Raw genomic sequence first — 21,570 nt, forward strand, 5'->3', positions numbered from 1 at the left:
ATATGTAATTATACCCCTTTTCATATGATAACACTGAAATTACCAGGAAACCAAGTCTGAGTTCCTGTAACCCATTAATAGTGAGATATGAGGCTTTGAGAAATGTGATGCACGGTTTCCCAGGAGATCTTACCTGACATCAAGAGCTTGACACTGTTGGATTTTTAAATGGGTTTAGTTACCCTGTCCCTGTGATCATGTGGTCTTGCCTGTAAAAACCCATTACTGTGTTTTCCATATTGCATTATAATTATCTATGTCTGTGTTTATCAATACTCCAAAGTCTGAGCTTCTTGAAAGCAAGAACTATGCTTGTTTAACTCTGTTGACTAATGAAGCAGAATAAGGATTCCAGCTGAGGATATATTTAACCTATTTGGTCTAACTTTAGAGAGGCTCTGCACTAAGAAATACCAGGTTTGTGAAAGCATAAATATAATATGTGGATATGAAAAGCAAAGAATGGGGTACCTGGGTGGCTCAGTAGTGTCTGCCTTTGGCTCAGGTCATGATCTCAGAGTCCTGAGATTTAGCCCCATGTCAGACTCACTGCTCTGCCCCTTCCCCCAACTTGTGCTTGTTCCCTCTCTCTCTCTCTCTTATATGTATATACACACACTCTTTCTCTCAAAGAAATAAAATCTAAATAAATAAATAAATAAAATAAAACAAACAAAAAAAGAAAAGCAGAGAACATTTTACAGGTTCATGCATGGGAGACTTTGTCCCTTCCAATAAAATAGCAGCAGCTAAGCACTGTCTCCTAAGTTAAAAATTCAAGTATTCTAAAACAAAGTTTATGAACCATCTGGAAGAGAGCAAGGCAGCTAGTGTAGGGGATGATCCCTAGAGTAAAAACCTCTGTGCCTGGCATCTAAAGGTCCCCCTATTTAATGATGATTTCCAGATAAGCATCGTAGCTTCTCACTCTAAAGTAAAGACTTTACATTAACAAGTCCACCCATGTGCACAGAGCTTTGTAAGCTTATATTGAGGGTGGGGGGCTCATTATTAAATATGAATAAATACCCATGCATCACCAAAGATTTGAGAAAAAAACTTGCAACATAAAAAAGATTAAGATAAATAATTTTTAAAATAACCCTAGCTAAAAGAGATACATCATCGTAATTCTAGGAGAAATACAATAGAATATAGAAGTATAGTGTCAAACTTAAGTAAAACAAAACGAAACTTGAAATAGAATCCTCATATTGAGTCAAAAAAATGAAAATCTGGAATAAGATCCCAATAAAAGGCAGCTAATTAAAAGAAAGAACTCTTGGAAATTGAACATTAATTCTCAAAATACAACACTAAATAGACGGGTTATAAGTATAATTGAGAAAAACTTCTAAAGAAAATTTAAAAAGTAATGAGATTCAAAAATTAAAAGAAAAAAATATACAGAATTCCAATTCTAAATGGCCAAAATCTGATCAATAGATTTGACAAAGACTAGAGAAAATGAAGAGAAAGACATATCAAATAAATAATGCAAGAAAATCTGTCAAGCTAAAAAGAGATTCCTACAAACTAAAACGGCCTACCACAGGCCAAACAAGTTTGATGAACAAAAACCAATTAAACCAACATTGTGAAATGGAGAACAACAAATTAACACCCAGCACCACCACAATAATAATCATAAACTTTAAGAATTGAGTGTTTACAGTAATATGGTATTTTACAAAGATCTTCTCAGTTTTTGTCCATTCATATACTTCTTTCCTTGACTTTATTGTTCCAAATCTTTAAATGTTGCTTCTCAGGTTTCTGGCCAGTCTGCTAAGCCATTTGCCCCTTCACATTATTCCAAGTACATGCTTACTGTGGGCTACTTCTCTCTTCACAAAAGATGATGAGATGCACTGTCTGAAGCATTGTGATTTGGAAGGATTTCTCCTCACTGATAAGGGCCACCTTTGAATGAGTCTATAATGTATGAGTGGTTTATATTTGACTTATCCCCACTTGACAAGTTAGCCCATCTGAGAATAAAGCTCAAAGTGTTTCCTCTGTGTTATCTAGTTTAAGTCCTCTTTCATATACATACACCCACATACACTTATATGTATGTGTGTATATATATGTATGTATGATATGTATATTTATATACATATAAAATGTGTGTGTGTGTGTGTGTATAATCTCAGGGAAAAGCATCATTTCTTTTTTTTTTTTTAAGATTTTTATTTGTTTATTTGACAGAGAGAGAGAGAGATCACAAGTAGGCAGAGAGGCAGGCAGAGAGAGAGGGGGGAAGCAGGCTCCCTGCTGAGCAGGGAGCCCAATGTGGAGCTCAATCCCAGGACCCTGAGATCATGACCTGAGCCAAAGGCAGAGGCTTAATCCACTGAGCCACCCAGGTGCCCTGAAAAGCATCATTTCAGTTGTAGCAGATGACAGGGGTTCTGGGCTACCTCTTCATATAAGCTTATGTATACCATAAGAACATTTTTTAGCTTGATTCCAAATGTGCTGCCTCCACTTTAAAATTGCTATTAGATCTGCCAATATTTGCTAGGTCTAATGGTGTTCAGCTCATGATGGACAGTTCTCGTCACTAGGTCAATTGATATCCCATGTTTGGCAACATATTCATAGGTTCTGGGATTAGGGTATAGAAATCTTTGGGGGAGTATTATTTTTCCTACCACAGGCAGGAACAATTTCAGGCTACAGCACTCTCTCAGGAAGGTTTTGGCTAGGCTAATGTGAAGTTGTGAGGCCATAGTTTCTCATTAAAGGATCTTGCATCTTGCAGGAATGAGACTGCATTACTACCCTCACTGTTTTCAGTCATTGGCTGGAAGCAATTTTGGGGGAGATGGATTCAGTATAAACATATAGTAGATCCAAAGGGGAATGGCCAATGCTATCAATCAGTTATGGCGCCTGAAGCAGAAGATCTGAGAGGTGACTTTTTATGGCTGTCATGAAGGCCTATCAAGTATTGCAATCTTATTTTATTATTTTTTGGTTTAGTTTTCAATTGCCTACCAGTTACCCACCATGATTCATAAGGGTTTTGCATATTTCTGACTGGTCAGTATTAAATGGGAATTAAGATGGAGATTAACAAGGAAATGTGTCATTCAGATCCCTTTTGAGGAAAAAACTTGTGGCCTACCTAGATGTATGGAGTATGGTGACTAGAAAATATCCAGCTTTGAGGACTTTCAGAGTCTTCCTTAGCTTCAGAGAATTGCTTTGCTTAAGTCATGCCCATCCAATAAATAAATGCTCAAGGTAGGGTACAAAAGGCCAGAAATTGAATCCTACATGGGACACTCTGACAAACATACTAACTCCAGAACTCCCAGCAGCATTGGCCAAAATTTTGTCAGTTCTGCATTGAATTTGACTTCTTCTGCTCAGATGTACTTCATCTTCTTCCTTTCATAAGTGCTGATATTTAATAAGCATATCACATGAAACTTCATTTCAGCCTGGTTCCAGAGAGCCCAACCTATGTTATACAAGAACAACCACCCCTTCATTCTTAAGGTATTTGAAGGCAGTATTATCACTGCTAACTATCCCCTACCCCAGGATAAGAGTTGTTGTTTTTGTTTTTTTTAAATTTACTAAATTTAAATGATAAGAGAGGGGTCGGAAATCTTCCCTACTATACAGAAAGAATTCATATGAGTTTTCTGCCAATTTCTGCCAATATCGAGTGTGTCCATTCCAATTACATATTTGTGATCTGAGGAAAGGAGCACAAGGAGCAAGGATGTGTTGGAGTTGGATTATGCTGGCTCACAAAAATCAGTCACACACATCTCTTCCTGAATCCATGTCCTCATGTTGAGACCTTGAAATCAGTAATGGTGAGAGGATTTACACCATGGAAAAAAACAACTGCTATAAAAAATTAGAGCTTTTTTTCTCCCCAGAGAGCCAGTTTGTAAATATCAGCCAGCATGTTACTGACAAAAGGTAGACCCACATCCATGTGATGTGAATATGTCTTCTTTTGTGATTCTCTGAATAATTACCATCTTCAATATAAGTAGTGATAGAAGGCTTTTTTCCCCCCAAAGTGTAAAGTAAATGAAAGGTGTCTTGTAGTTAGTTTGGCTTTATTCTGTTGTAGTGGATTTCAAAACACCATTTGGAGCCATTTGGATCTTTCTTCTAACCTGTAATATTGTCAATAAACCTGGGACAACAACAACATAAATGTAGACTGAGAAGTAAATCTAGCTCTTAAACAAAGTATTGACCCAGTATAACCCTTCTTTTGGCAAAGATGCTTACAGAGAACCATTGTGTTTAATTTAAACATTACAACTCTGAGCTGAGTAACCTGAAGTCTGGACTGACTGCTATAGTTCAAGAGCTTCAGCTTTTCATAAGTGTCAGAACCTACTTAAATGACCTCATGATCTAGTGCTGAGACTCAGGAACATCATTATCTCTTTCTCTCCTTCTTCTGCGACAATATGGGGATAATTCTCAGAAGACCGCTCTAAACCTCCTTCATCTGATGAGTGCCATAGCCTGCTAATCTTGTTTCAGACATTCTCACTGGGAATAATGGTGAGCCCCTTGCACAGGTGCTTGTTCACATCACATGGATGTTGTTACACAGGCACATGTAGTACAACTCTGTGAAGACCCAGGTCATTTTCTTCACAGTTTTGGTGTGAATGCTGCCCAATTGATGGTTCCCTGGCAACAAGAGTTGGTCTGCATTTGTGAATTCATTTTCTACTGCCTTATTTTTTTTTTTTTTTGCATTTTCCTGTAAGATGTGCCAGCAGGTGAAGAATGGATCTTTATCAAAAAACACATTGAGCCTGCCCAGTGGGATCACAAATATAGAAGTAATAGATCTGATAGATGCTGTTGCAATTTTTAACATAGCAAGACTAGCTATGCATTAGAAGCAAAAACATTATTGAGATTGAAAGTTTAATGGGGTTCACTGGTAGAAATCAGAAGATAGTCTCAGCATTGAGTTCATTGTTCTCAGCATGGTAGACTTTGATCCTGATTAGGAGCTTTATACCTTGACATATGAAGATAATTTTAACTTGACATTATGTCACAGATGGTGGGTAATTCTTCAACAGTATTATAAGGTGCCTGTACTGCTTTGTCTTTTTACTACTCAACTAAGATTAGATCTTTGAAAATGAATTCACAGGCATTTATTTACAACTTCTGCTCACCTGTGTACAGCGTATAGTTTAATGTAAATGGTGAACTTGAAGAGGAAAAGCAGAGATGGAACTGACTGAATCATTTTGCATGAAGCTTGAGAATCACTGCTGTAAGGAAAAACCTTGGTGGTCCTATTTCTTTGTCAATCAAACACAAGGGCAATCAGTGGGAATTTATTTTCTTCAATCTTAAAAATACATTAAAAAGGAAATAGCCTCTTTTTTGGCTTCCAGATGCTGTCCTGTCTGCATGTGGGACATAGAATCCAGAAACCCCTTGGTACCATAGGGTTAGATTAAAGAGCCATGCTCAGGGTAACAGAGAGGAAAAGGGAAAGACCACTCTTTCAATGACCCAATTATATTGTCAAGTCACTGAAGTAGTGAAACACGGAGCCTCCTTTTCTCCTAATTCTTTTTTATTTGAGAAAATATATGTTATTGTTCAAACTCTTTAAACTGGCCTTTCTCTTACTTGCAGCCAAATGCTTTGCAACTTATTTGCATAGATTAATGCATTTGTTCTTTTCAAGAAGTTTGTGACATAAAGCAAATATTAATCGCTTCATTTTAAAAGACGAGTCTCTTGCAATTCAGAAAAATCAAATGAGCTACTTAGTTAGAAGCAAATCTATGATTAGAATTCTACTAATTAATCCTGGAGCTTAGGGGATATTATTATACAATGTCACATCGCCTTTCAAAAGGAACATATGCAGAATGACTAAATGCCAACAAGTATACTTTTACTGTATATAGTGCCGCTCTGGAGAAAGACATTTCAATGAGGGAGACCCATTCTGCTCTAAGTAGGTAGCTAGAAGTAAAAAGTGATAATGGGACAATTTCCCAAGTAGGAAAAACCAATTATTGTATATTTATTCTTTCAATTGCTTATTCATTCATTTTTTCATTTATTCATTCTCTCAATATATATGTATTGAGTACCTTTCTTTTATGTGTCATGAAATATACTAACACCTGGTGTTACAAAAATAAAGTATAGATCACCTCACCTGCAAGAATATACCATAATATACTGAAATATATTATAAAGTATATAAATCTTAAAAACACATAAAAATGTGAAATGAAATATTTTGCATCCAGTGGATTTGATCCCGGGTGGAATTTCTCCCAGACTCAGGGAGATTAGCAATGGGAAGGAGAGCTAAGGACCGAGTGCATAAATTTGAGAGGAAGTACCATGAGTGATTAATATATATTTGTCAGGGAAGAATGTTAACTTTATAGAAGATGGCAAAGGACATCATGATTCCAAAGGAGATAGCTAGGCAAACAAGCAGTTTGGATTGCCACAACTTCAGAGATGCTAAAAGAAGATAATGAGTCTCAGCGGATCAAAGTGCTGATCTAGTCATTGCTCACATCACAGTAGACACTAATAGTACTGGCATTGTGACGTTAGTTTACCGTCAGGACATGGTTCCACAGAGGTGACATGATGGGCCACATAATGGCCTGACACTCAGTAGATTGCACAGTAGTTAAAGAACTCAGGAATAAGATGCAACACTTATTGCAGCAGGCAATACGCAAGCCAACCATCCTTCCTTGATAAGCTAGATCTCACATGGCAAGTTCTCATACTGTGGTTGCCTTGACTACTTCCATTGCCTATGTGACTAGCTACCAGAGGATGGCTCCGGGTCAGAGGATGGTGAAGCTTGCAGTATGGCGTTCTTAGCAAAGATATATTGAGAGACTTGGGGCCTATAGTGAATTCTATCTCCTAAAAGTTTCCTTAGCATCAGATTTCCTGAATGAAGTCTGACATTTGCCTTTACCATTACTGGTTCTACATACTTGGGCAACTTATTCTATCTCTGTCTCTCCATTTGTAATGTGACATTTCATGGTGTCTTATCCATGAGATTGTTTAAAATAGAGCCTGACATATAATAAATACTAAATAAATGTTCATTTTTACTATTATTCAGTACAGTGATATTTTCAGCTTGCTGAAAGAAAGAATGAACATGATTAAAATAAAAAAAAATGGCAGTTGTACTTTTGTCAGAGTTACAAACTAAAGCATATATATGGGGATGCCTGGGTGGGTCAGTCCAAAGTTAAGCATTGGATCTCAGCACCAGGTCTTGACCTCAGGGTTGTGAGTTCAAGCCCCATGCTGGACTCCATGATGGGCATGGAACCTACTTGAAAAGAGAAAAGAAAACAAAACAAAACAGATATATGATTTGGACAAATAATATCATGGCCTAATGTTGAATAAGTAAGAGGAAGATGATGAATGTCCCCAAATGGTCACAAAGCCAAAAGAATCTGTGTAGATAGGTCATTTATAATTTCAACACACTTGTTTGTTTGTTTGTTTTTTGTCAGTAGAGAATCAATGCCTACGTCCATTCATATATTAGTGTACCTCTGGCCATCTTTTTATTAATAATGATGATAATGTATTAGTACTAGGTTATAGTTAATTGAGTGCTTATCCTATGCCTGACTTTTTTTTTTCAGCTTTAAGTAGTATCACAGACTAATTTATGTAATTCTCAAAACTACTGTATGAGCAAGTACTATTATTTTCTCATTTTATTTTTATTTTTATTTTTTTAAAGATTTTATTTATTTATTTGTCATAGAGAGAGAAGCGAGAGCAAGCCCAGGCAGACAGAGTGGCAGGCAGAGGCAGAGGGAGAAGCAGGCTCCCTGCCAAGCAAGGAGCCCGATGTGGGACTCGATCCCAGGACGCCGGGATCATGACCTGAGCAGAAGGCAGCCGCTTAACCAACTGAGCCACCCAGGCGTCCCTATTTTCTCATTTTATAGGTAAAAAAACTGAAGCAAAGAGAGATTAACCAAATTATTCAAGGTCACAGAATTAATAAGTGTCTGGATTATAACATAGAGACTAAACTACAGCATATGAACATATAACATCTAATGATAGAACCTGATATTTCAAGCAAGGAGATTGTTTTCTGCAAAAGTGCAATCCATTTTTTGATGTATATACATGAGATATTTATGTGAAAAAAACCCCCCATAATTAGTAAACAAATCCTTAATGAGTAAATCATTTTGAACAGCCTTTCCCAAATTTACTGCTAGAGTTCCAGTGACCCATCTGCTGACCTGGAACTTTGGTGTCAAAAGTTCTTGCTGATCTTTAACCATGCATATCTTATAGATTCCCAGACTAGTAAAGGGGCTTTATTTTCTGTCTTGATAGATTTATGGATTTATTTATTGTAAATTACTCACAAGAGAGAGACATTTCATTGTAAAACACTCCCTGGTATTGATTCAGTAAAATGAGGGTGTCATCATTAAACAAATCTTCCCGAATACCCGTACTATTAAGACTAATTGACTGTGTCTCTTTTTTAAGGTTAGCTATGTGTTTCATGTGCTCACTTAGGAAGGTTTTGTCTGGCATTTCTACCCCATCTGCATGATATCTCAGATGACACCTCTTACTCAAGGCTTCATAAAGATTTTCCCTTTCTTTTGATATAAGAAAAATAACCTAGGAATGCTAAAAACAACTAGGACTTTTCAAATTATTTCCACTGAAACATATTCATTTCTATTTGAATTTTTTAATGAAAGTACAAGAAATTTGATTTTTAAGGAAAAAAACTCACCATTTTATTTACAGAGTTTTTCGATGGGGCATTTTAGAATTTTCTGTTAATATTGTTTTCTGTTCTCTTGTATTAATTCTTTGATTTAACTATGGCTTAGAGGAGAGGATGGTGTCCTCCTTGTTCTTGATTACTTCTTCAGATAATTATTCCCCAATTCATCTATTTGAAATAAAGGGGTGCTTGGCTGTCTCAGTTGGTAGAACATCAGACTCTCGATCTCAGTGTCATGAGTTCAAGCCCCATGTTGGGCATAGAGACTCCTTAAATAAAATAAAATGAAATCAAATAAAATTAAACTAAAATAAAAAGGTAAAAATAACCTATTTATGAAGTTAGTGCTCTATCACTGAATCACTGGCTGCTTTTTCATAAAGTGCATACTTTGGCACATGACTCATGGTTTTCTCTCTTATCCGTGGACATGTCAATATCCACAGGACTGACTCACCCAATTCCCTGAAATCTACATTTCTTGATTTGTTTAATGTTACGTCATCTACACTACCAAAATCACATGTTGAACACTGTCATCCCCAGAAATAAACTCTTTTACCCAAAATCATTGAAATAGAACATGAGATTCCCTGATAAAATTTTCCCATTATTCCAGCTTGAGAGCTGAAATATCTCTCCTGGGACATTTTCCTGAGTTCTAGGAGGCTCTTCTGTCTATCTATCTGGTCCCCTTCTCTTTTTATTTTTGTTCACATTCAGTTTAGGTTTCGTGGTATATCATTTCAATAATAATCTTCCTTCTTTCTTATATTATCAATTTGGCAAAACCCCCATCCTGACTGAACAAAAATATTTACTTACAATTATTTTGAAGCTGATTATTGTTCAAGAAAGTATGCATTAGAATAAATTGGTACCCCTGTCAATTTATGATTACCAATCTCCTATGCTCCTTAATCAGCACAGAAATTCTGCTTTTCAATTGACTCTTTCTCCTTGTACTTACAACAAAATCTATTTTAAACCTTCTTCACTATCTTCAAAACAGTAAATCTGCCATTCCCCTCTAATTACTCTCCACAAATAGCCATGTTTTCTCCAACACAGATAAAATAGAAAGCATGAGACAAAAATTCACTCAAATGTTCTTTAATTTTTGGACATTTGCACATATATTCTCCTCGTTCTCTTCTTTAAGAAAAGTTGTTCATCTTCCCTTTATACTCAGTCTTTACACCATTGCTCTGGATCCCATACATCCTAAATTTCTCAAAGATTAAGAGGGCTAGTGGTTTGAAAACCAGCCTGCCCTTATTTCTGTAAGGAGATATTTGGAGGGCCAAAAAGGAAAGAGTTCTTTACACTAAGACAGTGGAGCCTAGGATAGTTTACCCAAGGGGGAAAAAACATTTATTTGCAAATAATGGTCATGTAATTGTCCGGCCAAAATCAAATCAAAATCATGCTCAAAGAAGAAATATACTCTATGCAAATGAGATTAGACTGTATTACCATTGAAGTAACATTCATAACATTCTTTTGTTAAGATGAGCTCGATTTTTAGGTAAATAAGTGAAAAACTTGGTCATAGCTCTCCCTGATAGGGAAGTAAACCAAAATGGGAGCATTTGCTTTTACCCTCACTTCTTGCTTACAAGCCATAGCACTTCCTATTTTGAAGCAAAAGAAGCAAGTAGCTAAAAAGAAGCTTTTGAGATCATCTAGACTACGCTGAAATACTTGACTCTGTAAGGCACAAAAAGAGACCAAGGTTGAATATAAGAATGGTGGGGAAGGGAGGAACACAAAATTGGGGTAGCAAGGATGAATGTCCTGAGAGCAGTTGATAGGAGTAGATTTGGAAGTTTATAAATGGAAAGGGGGAAGGAAAAAAAAAAGATGGAACATTCTCACAGCAAAGTTCTAAGTCTGTGAATTGAGAGAATAGAAAAAGTCAAAGGTACTTTTCTCCACATTTTCTATTCTGTATTATTCTTTTGAGAACACTTGCTGTTTCATTGAAGAACATGGTTTTCCATCTTACAGCCCTTGTTGTGTTAGGTCTGCAGAAGATTAGTCTAATAAGCAGAATTTAGGAATGGACCTGGAATTTCATCTTAACCATCTTGAAGGAGCTCTGATGGAGAATAAGACAAAGCTTTCATGGCTTACCTGAGAATTGCTACACAATTTCTACAGATCATAGTTTGACCCAAGTGCCATGAGCATCAGAAGAAATCCCTCAGAGGTTGAAAACAGTAAGAATAAATTTCCTGCCTCTTCGTACTCTTACTGCATCCAAACAGTACTATCAAAAGTTAACATGAACCTCCTTGAAACAAGAAAGAAGGACCTGTCATACCTGGGAACTCTTAATTTATTTCAATCTTTTTTTTTTTTTTTAGGATTTTGTTTATTTATTTGACAGATGGAAATCACAAGTAGGCAGAAAAGCAGTTAGAGAGAGAGAGAGAGAGAGAGAGAGAGAGGAGGAGGAGGAAGCAGGCTCCCTGCCGAGCAGAGAGCCGGATGTGAGGCTTGATCCCAGGACTCTGGAATCATGACCTGAGCCGAAGGCAGAGGCTTTACCCCACTGAACCACCCAGGCTCCCCTCGATCTTATCTCTGTCTGCTGGTGTCATTTCAACTCAACTCTCTTACTTCCTAAGAAACTAAGAGCAGCAACACATAGTCAAGTCTTCCAGCTATTACTGAATTTCTCCTCTTTAGTTACAAGGTTTAATAGAACAAAGTGGTTGTTCCACTCACTTTTCATATTTCTCATGTATTTACACCTCAACTCTCTCAAATTTCATTTCCCTTCTCGTCATTCTCTTGAAATAGTTCTGTTCACCTTCCAATTGGTATTTTGAGTATTTTTTCCTCCCATGTACTCAATACTTGATCTTCTGATTGCATTCTAATGGTCTTTTAATGTTTGGCTTTGGTCTTTTGGCCAAAGATGGGTTCTCAACTGTTGTAGGATATTCCAAATTTCATTTTGTTCATTAATATCTTGATTCAATGTTAGTTTTTTTAAATAACTTAACAACTTGTGTTGTCAGAAAAAAAATATTTTTCTGATGTCATGCAGTGATGTAAATATAGGACATCTTCATTTGGATGAAATTCTTATAGGAATTATTATCATTAGAAAATAGGAGGGATGCTTTAAAATATATATCATGCCATTTTATCTAAAGACAATTTTTAGTAAAATTGGAGAAAATGAAAAGAAAAAACATCATTTGGAATATAACATTTTGGATCTCCTGAGCAGGGTTCTATCAATAATAGAGTCACTACTATCAAGATTAAGGAAGATGTTCCATTAATTTTAATTAAGTAAACCTGCCTATGGATTGCCTTTTGAAAAAAAATACTTAAGAATTTTATACCTCCCTTCAAATTACTGACACAGACAGAGGTGTTAGGTCATTTCTTAGACTTTTTCATTGCACCCAAAGTGAAAGGGAAGTGGAAGCATGATGAGAATCAGCCTCATTTGCCCATTTTGAGCTTAATAAGGCACTTTTACACAGATACTTAGGGCTCTCTCATGGCTGCACTAGTTCTAATTAATGCTTGCCACCTATCATCCCTGGGCTTAAGAATGAAACCAAGAGAATCCCCTAAGGGGGAGGAAAATGAATTTTTAAAAATGTCTCTCTGAAAGATTTAATATAAGTACTTTATGAAACAATATGAAATGATTGAAAAGATGTCTATATGGTTTTCATTAATATGCTCACATTCATGCTCTGTTTGTTGAATAATTAACAGAAATAAATGAACATCTCTTTCCATGTATGATGCAAACATTACGGGCAAGTCTCATTTTAATTTCATACTTGATGTTTCAGCTTATGCTATGTTTTTAGTTAGTGCTGGCCTATTAAGCTGCTAATTTATCTACTGTTGTGAAGGCCTCTGGAAATGCTGCTCCATAAATAATAGAGCAGTGATCCATAACCACCTCCCCTGTAACAGCATTGAGTCCACTGCAGCTAATAGGAACGAACTGCCGGTTGCTAGGTGCCAAAATGCTGCTTGCCTATTTAGGAAGTGATATAGTTTTGTCTCCCTGCTAAGATGACAAAACTGTAATTAGAGATTAATCAAGAGCTACATTAGTGCCACAGTTTCCTGCAGTCTGACTTTTGTTGCCCACCAGCAGTTAAGTGCATCTGCCTGTATTTACCAGTTCTCTGGAGATTTAGAAATTTATTGTCATATTTACAGGAACAGCTGCCGTGCAAGTTGTCAAATCATAAAGAACTAACTCAAGAGAATGCATATAATTAACTACTCTGTCTTTAGTCTATTTATTTTTAAAATGAGGCTTCATTTAAAAGGATTAAATAACATATTACATAACCAGCTATTTTTTTTTGTTGTTCTTGGATTTTGTTATTTTTCATTAAAACATTTTCATAGTAATTTATACTGAATAAATAGAGATCAATTCAAATATTGGAAGGGAGACAAATATATGCTGGTAGCAAAGGAGACTTGAATCTTGTGATTTTTCTGGGAGCTGGGCTGGTGATGTATGTTAACATCATTTAAGATCTATACTGCTCTGTTTTTTAAAGAAAAATAATACTGAGTTATTATGGTATTGATCCTTATTTTGAAGTTTCCTTTGCTTTCCTTTTAGATTTTTTTCTATGTGTGCTTTGGGAGAAATTATTCTGTCATTTCTATTTACATATGTTGCATTTTTATTTTTTCAAATGCTACAATATTTGGCATGTTAATCACTAGCATTTTTCTTTGTTGAAAGGCTGATACTCCCAGATGGATTCTTGGTTTAGTTGATTACCATGGCAAATACATTGTCAAAATTAAGACTATTGAAATAATTATAAGGTTATGAACAACAGTAAGTAATGAAGGTCTTAGTACTTCTATGTTTATATTTATATGTAATTATCTTAAAACTTGAAGTGGAATTAAATATACTATGTATTTTTTATTATTTTAGTTATTTTAGTAAATAGTTTTGAGTGAAATCATTGGAAAATTATATTTTTATAAGTACACTTTATAAAATTACATACATATCACACACAGACACAACACACATGTTGAAGCATATTCATATTAATACACTTTGATACCATTTTGACTCTTCTAATTTACATCAGAATTTTGTAGCAGTTGTAATTCACTCTAATATTCAATCTGTTAATACAAAACTAGTGCCATTAGAACTTGGAAGTCTTTAATCACCTTAAAAACTAAAAGTTACTTCAAAATAAGCTGAAGTTTTGTCCTCAGATTTTTTAATTACAGTGCTTTTATTTTATGTATAAAATTCTCTTAGATATCCATTTCACTAGTTTTGGGCCCCATAGGAAAAGTATAATTTTCTCAGGGTGCTTGATGCTTTATTTACTCTTCTTCCCTAAAAGCAAGGAAGAAAAAATTGCTTGTTATTGCTGTGATTGTCACTGTTTTTAAAAGAAAAAAAGAAAGCATACTATATAAGCATACGTGTATATACACACACATATTCAGATAAAAAAATTGTCATAAGTCTTTAAAATTATAATAAAAAAGAACTATAAGATCAGTTATAGAACAATTTGTGCTGTCAAATTTATTTTGGAGTTTGCATTTCTGTTTTCAGTCTAATGTGACAAACTTCTGTGTATTCGAGAAATGTTAATTTAGAAAAAAAATGAAATAGAAGAAATGAAATAGAGAAAGAAATTTTGCATCTGTTACTGAAAGAGCCCCACGGGGACTGAACTGAGGGCTTGAAACCAATCCCTGGCTGCTCACCATACTTTTGTTTGCAGTCGAGGGAAGTCTCAAAGCACCAGAGCCGACTCTAACCTGGCAGTACATTACAAGTTGGCCATTAAAAAAAAAATGAAATCAGACTTCTGCTCATAATTTATATGTATTGGATTATCATATGGTACAGTTTTCAAAGAATATGGATTTATTCAGAGTATGGTTGAAATCAGAGAAGTTCCTTTTTGGAAATACCAGAGACTTCATTGATAATTTTATAATTCATTTAGCTGGCATAGAAAACATTGATTTTGAATAAAAAGACAACATTCTTCTTATGTGTGTACTTACAGATATTTTAAATACCAATAATATTTGCTTCAAATATCTTGTTAAATATTTAATCACACTGTTGGAGTCTGTTGGTAAATACATATTTTAAAATATAGAGCATTATAAAATGAAAATATTATTAAATAGAATCTTTCGGAAAAACATGGAAAAAAGCTGTTAAAAATAATTAATACGAATTTTTCTCCTTCCTTAATATGTTCCCTTCCATTGAAAAATATGGTTAGGACTTAGAGTTCTTCAGTAATGTTAATTATAGGCAGACTAGTTATAAGCTGAGGTCACAAATTATTTTACATAACATGTCATTATCAATGCAGAAGAGCATTTTTGTGCAATGAAAGAGGGTGTGCTTTAGCAACTAATTACTAGATGTAGTTTCATTATTATGTTATTTGTTCTGCAGGTTATTTAAGAAACATCAACAATAATAGTAATAAATCTTGTTATTTTTCTCTTAGGGAGAATTCCAACACAAATATTAAAACCATGAGCCTTGGATTATCAAATTCCAATGATTTAGGGTAGACCGAGGCTCAGTATCCTTTCAACTTTGATATACTAAATACTTCATGTATTAATTCATTTATTAGTGTGATGTGTTAAATAATTTATTAGTTGACTAATTTATTAATGCTATAAAAGCTACATACAAACAATGCCCACCATAATTTAGAGGACTAAACTAAATTCATAAGAGTCAGGCACCTGGGTGGCTCAGTGGGTAAAGCCACTGCCTTTGGCTCAGGTCATGGTCCCAGGGTCCTGGGATTGAGTCCCACATTGGGCTCTCTGCTCAGCAGGGAGCCTGCTTCTGCCTCTCTGCCTGCTTGTGATCTCTCTGTCAAGTAAATAAATAAAATATTTTTAAAAAAAAATAAATTCACAAGAGTCAAACATGTCCTGGGGTTGAATGCTATTTTGCTATATTTTTGTTTTATAGTTTCAGGAAAATTAATTTCTCATGCCTCAATTTCCCCATCTGAAAATAATAGAGAAAATAAGATTAGCACACAGGGTGGTTTGCGGTTTATATTATCTGAAACATGTAAAACATTTAAGGTTCTTGGCACATATTACTGTTCCAAATATTTATTTATATACAATCATTGTTATTATTCCTAAGAGTGTCCTTAGAACCCACATCTGAGACCAGGGTTCTTCTGGGAGCCAGGACCAAGAGGCTTTGAGTTGCCAGAACTGAAGTTCTAGGAAGAAAAGTAAGGTAGCTGCATGAACAAGGCTCTCAGGGAAACTGCAGGCCACCAAGCCCAACCATTTCACCCTCACTTTTGCTTCCTTCTCTAGACTTTCTGGGTCTCTCTGCTGTCTGCTTCTTGGCTTCCCAGATTTTGTTGCGTGCAGCCGGCAGGAGAAAGGAACACCAAGGAGCAGTTGGCCAGAGAACAAGCCCAGGGCTCAGCCTCTTCTTAGCCCCATCACCTAGCCCCAGAGCCATGCATTAGCGACTTGGTGACTGGGTCTGCAGGCTGGGAAGCAAGGACTGTGCTACGTGACAGATTTTAGTGGACCAATGTTGAAGAGACGCAGTGGTATCTAACCATGGCGGACAGTTCAGAAAGAGGATGATGAACTTACCCCGGCTGCCATCAGTCAGTGTCTCCAATGCCTGAGAAAGCTGATAGATGCATTCTGTTAAACACGAAGATCAAAAAGAGAGAAGAATAAAAACAGAGTTGGTGATATCATGTTCCCTTAGGAAAGCGCCTCCAAGAAGACAGCAGGCTGCAGAAAAGCCAAAGTCAGCAAATGACAGACCAGCAAGGAAGGGTGAGTGCATCAGCCACTGATCATGCATCTAACATGCCAAGGACAGCCTTGGGGGCCAGAGCCCAAAACAGCTACTCGATAGCTCTCAGACAGGAGTGGAGATGGGGAAGACCCACACCCAGGGGAGAAGACCCATGTAACTAGGAGAGTCTCACCTGCTCTGGGATTGTCTGAATTTTTGTCTGGGCAGCAGGTGCCTGCTGTCTTTATACATTCTTTGCCTGAAAGAGTCAGAGGATGTGGTTCTCTACCCTCTCACCTTGGGATAGTCAGGACAACCATCCTAAAATGATAAGGGAAATCCAGATTGTGCTCCCTATACCCAAAAGAGAGACTGCTGGCTCCCACACTGAAATGGACACCTCCCAATCCACGAAGAGCTTTACAGTGGAGGAGGCAAAGGCTATGGAGGGAGCCAGCTGCTGCCCCCAGCCTAGGAGTTGAACTTGCTCCCTGATGAGCACCCATTCTCAACACTGCAGATGTCAAAGGGCTGCTGGAAGAGGCAAGATTCTGTACTACCAACAGGAAACAGGCATTCTCACATGCTTTTGGTGGGCAGGTAAAATGGGACAACCTTTCTAGAGGTAAATCTCACCATCAAGTTTTAAAATGTACTTTCCCTTTGATTCCCTGTTAGGAACTTGGACTTGTAGAAGTATGCCAAAATAAATATACAAGAATGTCCAGTGCAGCATTGTTCACAGTAGCCCCCAACTAGAGCTAATCAAAGTCTTTATTGACAGGGAGACCCATTAAAAAATTATGATAGGAATGCCTGTGTGGCTCAGTCGTTAAGCCTCTGTCTTCAGTTCAGGTCATGATCCTGGGGTCCCAACATCGAGCCCCCCATCAGGCTCCCTGTTCAGTAGGAAGCCTACTTCTCCCTTTCACTCTGCTTGCTGCTTCCCTTAGTCATGTGTGCTCTCTCTCTCCCTCCTCTTTATCAAATACATAAATAATAAAATATTTAAAAAATATTCTGTGCCCCTTCCCACCCCATGTGCATGCTCTCTCTCTCTAAAAAAAATGATGATAGAGGACTGTATGGGCTAATTAGAAACATCTTTAAGAAATAATGAGTGAAAAAAGTGAAGCTTAGAACAGTATATAAAATACGATCACTTTGGGGTTTAAAATAAAATGAATGCATGAAATATAAATAGAGATACTCAGGTATGCACATGCACATAGTCTTTGTTTTCCTTCCTTCTCAAAGCAATCATAACAACTCAAGTGGTTTCCTTTGGAGAGACTGAAAGTAGAAGAGAAAGAAACATTCACTTCTCATTCTATATCTTTCTGTAATTCAAAGTTTCAAAACTTAAACAAGTTTTGTTATCATTTTTATTGTCAATAGCCTGTTGGTGCTGCCTTTCTGTGACCATGAGGTAATCTAGTTGGAGCATGGCAATCAGAAAGAAAGACCAGGAAGGTCAGTTTCTTTGCTGAGTAGCTAAATGAACCAACCCTACCTCTACTGTATTTTAGGACATAATGTGATGTAGATAAAAGACTTTCCTTGCTATTAAAGTCAGCTGAGTCGAGATTTTATGTTAGTTGCAGTCAATGTGATCTAAGCTGATACAAAAGCTGTGGAGATACAAAAGTCATGTTCTGGGCTCTACAAGGCGTGAATTGGGATGCAAAAGTCAGTTCATACTCTGCTACTAACTTCAGCTTCAAAATGAGATACAATTGACTATTAAACATATGAAAAACTCAACCTCACACTTAAAGAAAATTGCACTTTAAATCTAGAGCGAGATGCCATTTTTCATCTCCATATTGACAAAGATTAAAAAGCTTGATCGCATCCATACTGTCAAGGGGAAATCAGGACACTGATTTGTTGCTGATGGGTAAATTGTGTAAAGCTATGAAAGGCAATTTAATAATAACTTTCAAAACTGAAAACTGAACATTTTAGTTTACTGGTTTGCTTACTAGTTACATCATTGTTTATAAATGCAATTGTCTTAAAACTACCCAGTTGCCCATCATAACAGGAACAATTCATAAATCACATTGAATTCTATGAGGTCATTAAAAAGAATGAAATAATTGTATGTGTATTGATATGAAAATACATCAAATGATATTAAGTAAAAAATGCAGAATAGTTCAGCATGGAATACTACTCTGTGTGTGTGTGTGTGTGTGTGTGTGTGTGTGTGTGTAAGTTGCAGGGTTATTCTAAAATGTATAAATCATATGTGGAATGATAAGCAAGAAACTGATAACATCAGTTACCTTAAGGAGGGGAGTTAGGTGGATACAAGGCAGATAAGGAAGAAAGATGACTTTCACTAAATACCTCTTTGTACCTTCTGAATTTTGTGCCATGTATTTATATTAGCTGTTCAAAATGATTAATTAATAGAAGGAGGAGTTAACCACAATAATAAAAACATAACTAGGTAGCTTCTCAGCCGTTTGGCCAAAATCAAGTGTAGTATCTGTTCTAACCAGTTTAATATCTGATATGTCTTCTATCTAATAGTAAAAGAATAATTTAATTGAAGAATATTGCAAGATGTTAAACCAGAAAAATTTATTATTTCTAGAAGTGCCAAAGTGTATTTAATTTTTAATATTAATTTAAAAATGTTAATAAAGATGGACTGAGTCTTCACATAATAAAGTTGGCCTAACATGGAAAAAAAAAAAGAAAATCAGGTAAATACAAAAATGTATAGAGAAGAAGTTGAGATGTATTTTCACTACCATTCTACAACTACATCACTGCTAATATTCTAATTTGACTTATTATAAGAATATAGTTACACATAAATGTGGAATGTATATATTTATTTAAACAAAAACTTGGTTATGCAAAAAGGGACTGACTTGTCCCTTTGTCCCATTTAATGTACTTTGAACATTTTTAATGCAAATAAAGAACTATTAGAAATAATTTTAATGGTGGGTGCCTGGGTGGCTCAGTGGGTTAAGCCACTGCCTTCGGCTCAGGTCATGATCTCAGGGTCCTGGGATCGAGTCCCGCATCGGGCTCTCTGCTCTGCAGGGAGCCTGCTTCCTCCTCTCTCTCTCTCTGCCTGCCTCTCTGCCTACTTGTAATCTCTCTCTGTCAAATAAATAAATAAAATCTTTAAAAAAAAAAAAAAAGAAAAATTTTAATGGAAAGATAAATAAATAAATAAATAAATAAATCCTACTAGTGTTTTGTTTGGAATTGTGCTAAAAGGAAAACGTACTTTGGAAAAACAAAAACAAAAACAAAACCATTTTTCCTTACAAAATCCAGTCTTTCTAGGTGCCTATGGATCAGTCAGTTAAACAGTCCAACCTTTGATTTTGGCTCAGGTCATGATCCTAGGATTGTGGAATCAAGCCCAGTGGGTGGCATACTGGGCTCAGAGCTCAGTGGGGAGTCTGGTTGAGGATTCTCTTTCTCTTCTTCCCTCGGTCCCTCTGCCTGATCTCTCCCTTCCTCTCTCTCTCTCTCAAATAAATAAATAAATCTTAAAAATAAAACACAGTCTTTCCATCAAACAACATGGTGTGTCTCATCTCTGTATACAGCCATATTTTTATGTCATTCAATATTGGGCTTTTTTTTTTTTGAAGATTTTATTTATTTATTTGACAGAGAAAGAGACAGTGAGAGAGGGAATACAAATAGGGGAAGCAGGAGAGGGAGGAACAGGCTTCCCGCTGAGCAGGGAGCCCAATGCAATGTGGGGCTCAATCCCAGGAAGCTGGGATTATGACCTGAGCTGAAGGCAGAGGCTTAACAACTGAGCCACCCTGGTGCCCCACAATACTGGGCTTTTAAAAATATTTTTATGAGGATTTTGTGTGTGTGTGTGTTTAGAAATCCAGTAATATTATTTAATTAAACTCTGTGATAGTTCTATCAGGTAGATATTATTGTTAAAATCATTATGTGGGATTTAGAGAGTTTAATAATTTACTCAACAAAAGACATTTCTCCTTTTTTTTGGCATTTTTTTCATCTTTATTTTTTTATAAACATATAATGTATTTTTATCCCCAGGGGTACAAGTCTATGAATCTCCAGGTTTACACACTTCACAGCACTCACCATAGCACATACCCTCCCCAATGTCCATAACCCTACCCCCCTCTCCAGAACCCCCTCCTCTCAGCAACCCTCAATTTGTTTTGTGAGATTAAGAGTCACTTATGGTTTGTCTCCCTCCCGATCCCATCCTGTTTCATTCATTCTTCTCCTATCCCCCTTACCCCCAACGTTGCATCTCCACTTCCTCATATCAGGGAGATCATATGATAGTTGTCTTTCTCCAATTGACTTATTTCACTAAGCATGATACCCTGTAGTGCAAAGGACATTTCTAAATGTTGAGTAAGTTTAAGTAACTTACTCAACGTCCCATGCTAACAAGTAGCAAAGGACATTTCTAAATAACCCCAAGGCCATAGAATCTCCTGTCATGCCTGTTGCCTCCCTATTATTGTAGGTAATAACTCATGAAGGAATTTTAATCCCCTAAATATTATTCAATACGATATAATGCTGATTGCATTAGTAATTGTAACAATTTAACAGACTCTTCCCACTTGACTTTTTGTATAAAAACCAAATATATTTCTGAAAAACAGTTGTAACATGGATAATTATTTTGCTAGTTTATCATTTTATTTATTTATTTAAAAGATTTTATTTATTTACTTGACAGAGATCACAAGTAGGCAGAAAGAGAGGGGGAAGCAGGCTCCCCACTGAGCAGAGGGCCCGATGCGGGGCTCGATCCCAGGACCCCGAGATCATGACCTGAGCCGAAGGCAGAAGCTTAACCCATTGAGCCACCCAGGTGCCCCTGATTAATATGTATACTACACCAGGAAATTAACTTTGTCCAGGTTAAGTTTTGTAACTTGAATATGAAGTCCTAGGTACATTCTTTTATTAA

The 21,570-nt window shown here is 36.3% G+C and overlaps 1 pseudogene; it reads left to right on the forward strand.

Annotated features, from left to right (window-relative positions):
- The first annotated feature begins 19,071 nt into the window (after positions 1-19,071).
- Positions 19,072-19,183, forward strand: LOC122896841 (annotated as a pseudogene).
- The last annotated feature ends 2,387 nt before the right edge of the window (positions 19,184-21,570 follow it).

This window comes from Neovison vison, chromosome 1 (assembly GCF_020171115.1).
Source record: "Neovison vison isolate M4711 chromosome 1, ASM_NN_V1, whole genome shotgun sequence".
NCBI lineage: Eukaryota > Metazoa > Chordata > Mammalia > Carnivora > Mustelidae > Neogale > Neogale vison.